A 6000-nucleotide genomic window follows, 5' to 3' on the forward strand; every position below is an offset into this window, starting at 1 on the left:
GTAAAAGAAAAAAAAACTGATTTGCTACAAAACACAGCAAAATGTCAAAATAAACTGCCCCTGTCAAAACAGCAAAAGTAATCTTAAAAGAAATTATTTTTAGTAATTAATTGCACATGAAAATATCTGGTGAAAACAAATAATGTTACCTGCAGGGTGATCCAAGTGATGCAAGACTGGATTAAAAATACACCTTCAGCATGGCATATTCCACAGAGCTATCCTTATTTGGAAGGTCTCTAACGGGAAAATGCCCTAGTTTGACTGTGGAAGTATTGCAGGGGTTGGATCTTTTAATGGAAAACCCCCCACAAACCTTCATTGTTTCTCGCATGGGCTCAAAACTCAGTGGCCTATCAGATGACATCCTCCTGAGAAAACTGAAACGTAGTACCAACTCTTTTGAGCAGGTGTTTTACGGACGGGGCTGCTCCACAGATGGTCCTCTGAAAGGTCAGAACGCATCAAAACAAGAGGATGGACAGGTCCACCACTTACCAGTCTTACTGTAGTTATGGTATAAAGAATAATGACAACAATAACTTCTATCTTGAAGAAGTAATTCACTTATTATCAGAATAATGAGTATTGTTACAGAAATATCAGGTGGACATTGAAACATGAAGACCAGGGTTGAAGACCTATGATTTAGATCAAATAAATCCCATGTTAGAATGACCCTGCCAAAGTCCAGAGCTGATCAAAATTGCAGAACCAAGAACTGTCAGTCTCTATACCTGCAAAGCTGGTAAATGCTGCCCAAAGGACTTGCAGTAACAAGTTATTCTGGAGCAGATTTAATACAAATACACGCAACACTTTTTAGATTTATACACGTCCTATTCCTTTCACTTCTCAACCATATACGACTTGGTTGGCTTATCCTTTACAAACTTTCAAAGGTTGCGCAACATTAGAAAAAGCTTGTGGGGTGTGAATACTTTTGCAGTGTATTGTATATGTATATATTGTTAAGTAGACTATCTGTCCTGCATCTGTTTTAGTGTAAGTCCTATGAAGTAAACACTTTGTCCCACTTTACATTACATGGTTAATCTCTAGAGCGTGGCAGCAGTGTGTGGTGTTTAATTACAGTTTTAGAAGCCTACATTTTGTCAAGCAGAGCTAAGACACAGAAGTATAATTAAACATTCTGGCACATGAAATGACAATTAAGGAGAGATATTCTTGTCCTCTGCCGTCGGTGTGACACATTCTGTTGCTACAGTCAGCCGCTCTGGCAGAAGTTGCGGTAATGAGAAAGTGGAGCTGGTATCCATGGAGATGCAGTCAGAAAAGTTAAACTCACGCTCCTTAAAACTAACTGTAATTCAGACAGTTTAATGCCTGTGGTAAAGCTACTTAATCCTTTTTTTCCCCTCATAAACAACTCAGAATTAAATTGTTCCTCCCACGCAGACACAAAGATTAGAAGTAAATCAGATGTTTACTGTTTCACTAGCCTCCAAACAATAAGTAGGATGAGTGGTATGTTCATATTTCTCTTTTTAAACTCCAGTGTTGGATATATGAATGAATTATGGGTCATGTCAGAACTGGAGGATGTTTTCACTCCCACCTGTGCAGCCTTGTTACTGTTTTTTAATCCCTGTTAACATTCCATATTCATTAAGATCATATGCAGTAACTTTCTAAACCAGCCATTTAGAAAGTTGGTTAAACTAAATAGTAAAGTTGTTGCAGCTCATTTTATTGGCCCTCTAGAGTCCACAGCTTTGAGAATGGAGGGTTTTACGTCACAGTTACAAATACTTTCACGTGTAATTGATTGTTCCTCTCACCATCGCTTTGCTTATTGGGACACAACTGTCCAGAAAGGACATCCAAAAGGAAAAAAAGAACATGTGTTTTATCACTTTTAAAGATTAAGTAAAGCTCAAGAGACAATCACTTCAGTAAAGAAGAAAGTAAATGCTTAAGCTCTGTGCACCCTGTTGCAGCCCAAAGGAAATATTGATCATGTTCAGCACTCCTGTTTACAGCTCTCTGAACCCAATAACTCTTTGCTGCTCCTGCCAGATCTGCTGGGCTGGTTATCCTGAATGTGGATGAAGCAGCTACAGGAAACAGATGAAATGTATAACATTCAGTGAGTCAGCTATTAGTCTCAAATTTTTCTGTACCCGTTTAATTTCTCTGCTCAGGGTTGCAGTTACAGATGGGCTGGGCCATTTCAGGAATACACTCAGGTGCTAATTCAACATGGAGTTTTTAGGTCGGAGGAAGAACCAGTTTCCACTGATAACCTACAGGTGCAGCATGCAATAACACTCCAGCTACATTCACATCTGGTCATCTTCTTGCTCATAAATCCTAATAATTTAAGTAGTTATTTCAAATTGCATGACAATATTCTTTGTTTGACATTAACTTTTTCTTTGATAATTTGAAAGATTTAAATTTGCTGGAAAAAAGGCCAACTTATAAAATTATATATCCTTTCACACAGCATTAGATGTGCTAAGGCCAGACATAACAGCAAAGCTCATTATCTTCTTAACTAGACTGTCATTATGTCAAACCATCTCCTAATAGCATACTTTGTTGCTGTTTTTACAGCAGATACGAGGAGTTTTAGATAACAGCACACCAGAATCAGAAACATTTGGAACTGCACTGCAATCTCCTGAGAGCTGCTTCTGTTATTTTGCCCCCTCCTGTCTCCATCGCCCTGTTTTTCTAAAAACGTGTTGACCTGGATGAGCTCTGAAAGTGAGAAATGAGCCAGCCGCCTGCTTCCAAGTAAATTGGCTCTCATGGCATTTGAAGGGAGTCATCACACGGGCCCACGAGGAAGGCCAACACCACAAAAAATAGCTCCCATCAGCTGCACATCAAATTTAAAGAGGACTAAAGGGAAGAGTTATTATAACGCTGTTGAGGGATTTTGGCGCCGATTTTCCACCATTGACCCACTCGGTGAAGTTTTTTGTGGAAATATGTGACAGTGCTTCTGCAAGTATTATGAGAAAAGGTGTGTTTGGATCTTGGAAAAACAGAAAAGCAGAATGAGGAGAAAAATATGCTGCTAAGATTGCCTCACTGCCACTTTGATCAGAGCTATTTCCATACACAGATGGTTACATTGGCAGGAAGAATCAGCTTCCACTAACCCCACTTAGCCTCCAATCTTGATGCTGCTGATTTGAGAATTTTCTAACATATTGCAGATTGAGACATTTGAAGCACCTGCTGTTTTAATGCATATGATTTACCACCTCACTTTATTTATTAGCTCTTTTATCTCCAAAAACTGTTTCCCAAGCGTCAGAATGACCCTGAGTTTGATTGTAAAACTTTGTTCATGTTAATCATCAAACGGCCAAAGTAGCAAACACAGAAGCAACGACTTTTGTTTTCTTCAGACTTAGCAAATAAAGCAAGCAGTGTTTGGCCAGTCTTCTTGTTCAGGCTTTGTGCCGACTTCATTAATCCCCTGACCTCTGATCTATGCCCACACTTCTCGGTCCAATATGGCTGCTGTCCAACACCCCACCAACGCAACATAACACCCACCTGTTGTTTCATGCTGCTAGATAGAAAGGAGTTTTAAAAATAATCTTCATGGAGAGACAGAGCAGATTTGTGTGTGTGAGAGAGGAAAATAAAGTTTCCATGGAAACTAAAGAGTTCTGTCTAATTGGTAAAAAAAAATGCTTCAAAGAGGTATTTGTACAAATAAGACTGGTCTGACATAGCCACAATGAAACCCACATCTGAGATGTTCAATCAACACATTATATATACAGTATATATATATATATATACTGTATATATATATATATATATAGTATATATACTGTATATATGCAGTTGAGATGTTATCAGTAATATCTGTTTCGGTCCTGATATTGAAAAGATATTTTAGATTGGGTATCTGTGACGATGTGCTCGATACATATGGTCAGATCTATTCAGTTTAATTCTGTGCTCTCTGCTCTGAGCTATGTCATGTTTTATTATTTATTTTACTTTAGATTATATTTGGAATTCAATTGTACTTTCTTAGTGATATTGAAAGAAGGTTTGTTACAGTTAACTTTTATGTGTTTGTTTTTGTCAGTTTCAGTTTCTTTATTATTTATTTTATATTGGCTGTTATACTCATTATTGCACTGACTTGAGTTAAAGTTGTGCTGTTTTTATTAGTTTAACTAAGCTTGTGAAGCAACTGGTGTATTTAAGTGTGCTATTCTGGGGCAGGGTTATCAAATAAATTTGAAAATTCAGTACTTTTACATCTATGTTTAAAAAACAAAAGATTTGAAGTCAATTCAGCACTGTTTTTCTGGATTGGGTCGATATCTTCTCATACGAAACCTGAGATATTGGTATCAATATCGGAAGTGAAAAAAAGTGGATCGGTGCATGCCTAATATGCAGATTTGTTCTCAAGAATGGATGACCTAATAGTTTAATAGAAGGTATAGTAGAGTAATACAAAACCGACAGACCCAACAGCTATGACATGAATGCTGCTGATTCTGTCACTGAATCCTAGATTGAAAGGTGTGCGCCCAAAATAAATGTAATGTGGACTCCACTCAGAGAGGTCATTCATCCTTTGGAAAACCCTCCCCCCAAAAAACAAAAACTGTCACACAATTGGCTCTCAGGCTACGTTCACACAGCAGGTCTTAATGATCAGTTCTGATATTTTGCTGAAATTAGATTTTTTGTGTGTGTGGTTGGTCATACTTATTAAATGTGACTGCAATCAGACTTTATGTTAATAGTTTTCAATTTCAAAACAACCCACATGTGTAGAAGAAGACTGTTAATGTCACACAGCAGCACACTGTTTATGTAAGTAATAATTAATGGAGCCGCATACGGATCTATTTTAAATTAGCAAAGTGAGACACTTTTTATAGTGTCTCACAAGACTATAAAAGACGAAGGAAACGTTCCACTAATTAGCTCCAACCAAAGTGTCGGCACTGCTCAGCCATTATTTACATCCAGATTTACCATGTCTGGCTTCTTCTGCTACAAGATTATGATGCATGTCTTACGTGAACAACACAAAAGTCAAATAAAATGCAACATGACTGTGCTGACTGCAGATGTTTTGATTTAGTACCACATATGGAAGTGGCACAAATCTGATTTTCTTTTGGGTGAAAAGATCGGAATTGTGTAAATCAAACTCCCATGAAAAATTCAGATGAGTCTCATTTGCCTACTGTGTGAATGTAGCTTTATTTAAAGCTGCAATAGGGAGCTCTGAGAAAAGCTCTAAATGTGTGCAATTTTAATCTATTTTGATGGCACATACTGAAAACTACCATGGTCTCTGACCTGAGCTCTATTGAAATTTATTGACTGTGCTAATCCTACCAAAATGAAACAAACTACCATTTCTGTCTAGAAAAGAAATCCTATATCCAGCCAGAATTATGCCAGAAACTTGTTGATGGATAATCAAATTATGCAGTAAAGATATTAATGGGGTTGTATGTTTATAAGCTTGTGTGTATAATTTTGGCTGAGTGGGAGGTAGAGACAATTCACTATCAGTTCAAGCTAATGCAAGTTGTAACGTAAGCTCACCTTCAAATATAGGTCAAATAAATCATCAATAATGCTAAATTGCTACCACATTTGTGGCTTTAAGGAATGCACAAAATTAGCTAACAAACACTGAATCAAAGATAATGCCTGTAAGCGAAGTAAATATGTCTGTAAAAGTTTAAAATGCTACAAACAGGTTTAAATTTGTTACATTTAAAGAACCGATTAACTTCTCTCAAACTGGGCTTGTAAATGTCACTCATAAATCTCTACTGTGTGTTTTAAGGATCTGCCTGAGTTGGCTAAAGTCTTAAATATATACTCCACATTTCCACTCCCTGGGGAAAACAATAGCACTTATAAATAGGCACATAATCAGAGCTCTCTCTTTTTCTCTCTCCCACACTCACAAACACACCCCTACACACGCACAGTCACCGACTCTGTCAGGCATCAGGACAGATA

The sequence above is a fragment of the Xiphophorus maculatus genome, chromosome 5 (assembly GCF_002775205.1).
Source record: "Xiphophorus maculatus strain JP 163 A chromosome 5, X_maculatus-5.0-male, whole genome shotgun sequence".
Lineage (NCBI taxonomy): Eukaryota > Metazoa > Chordata > Actinopteri > Cyprinodontiformes > Poeciliidae > Xiphophorus > Xiphophorus maculatus.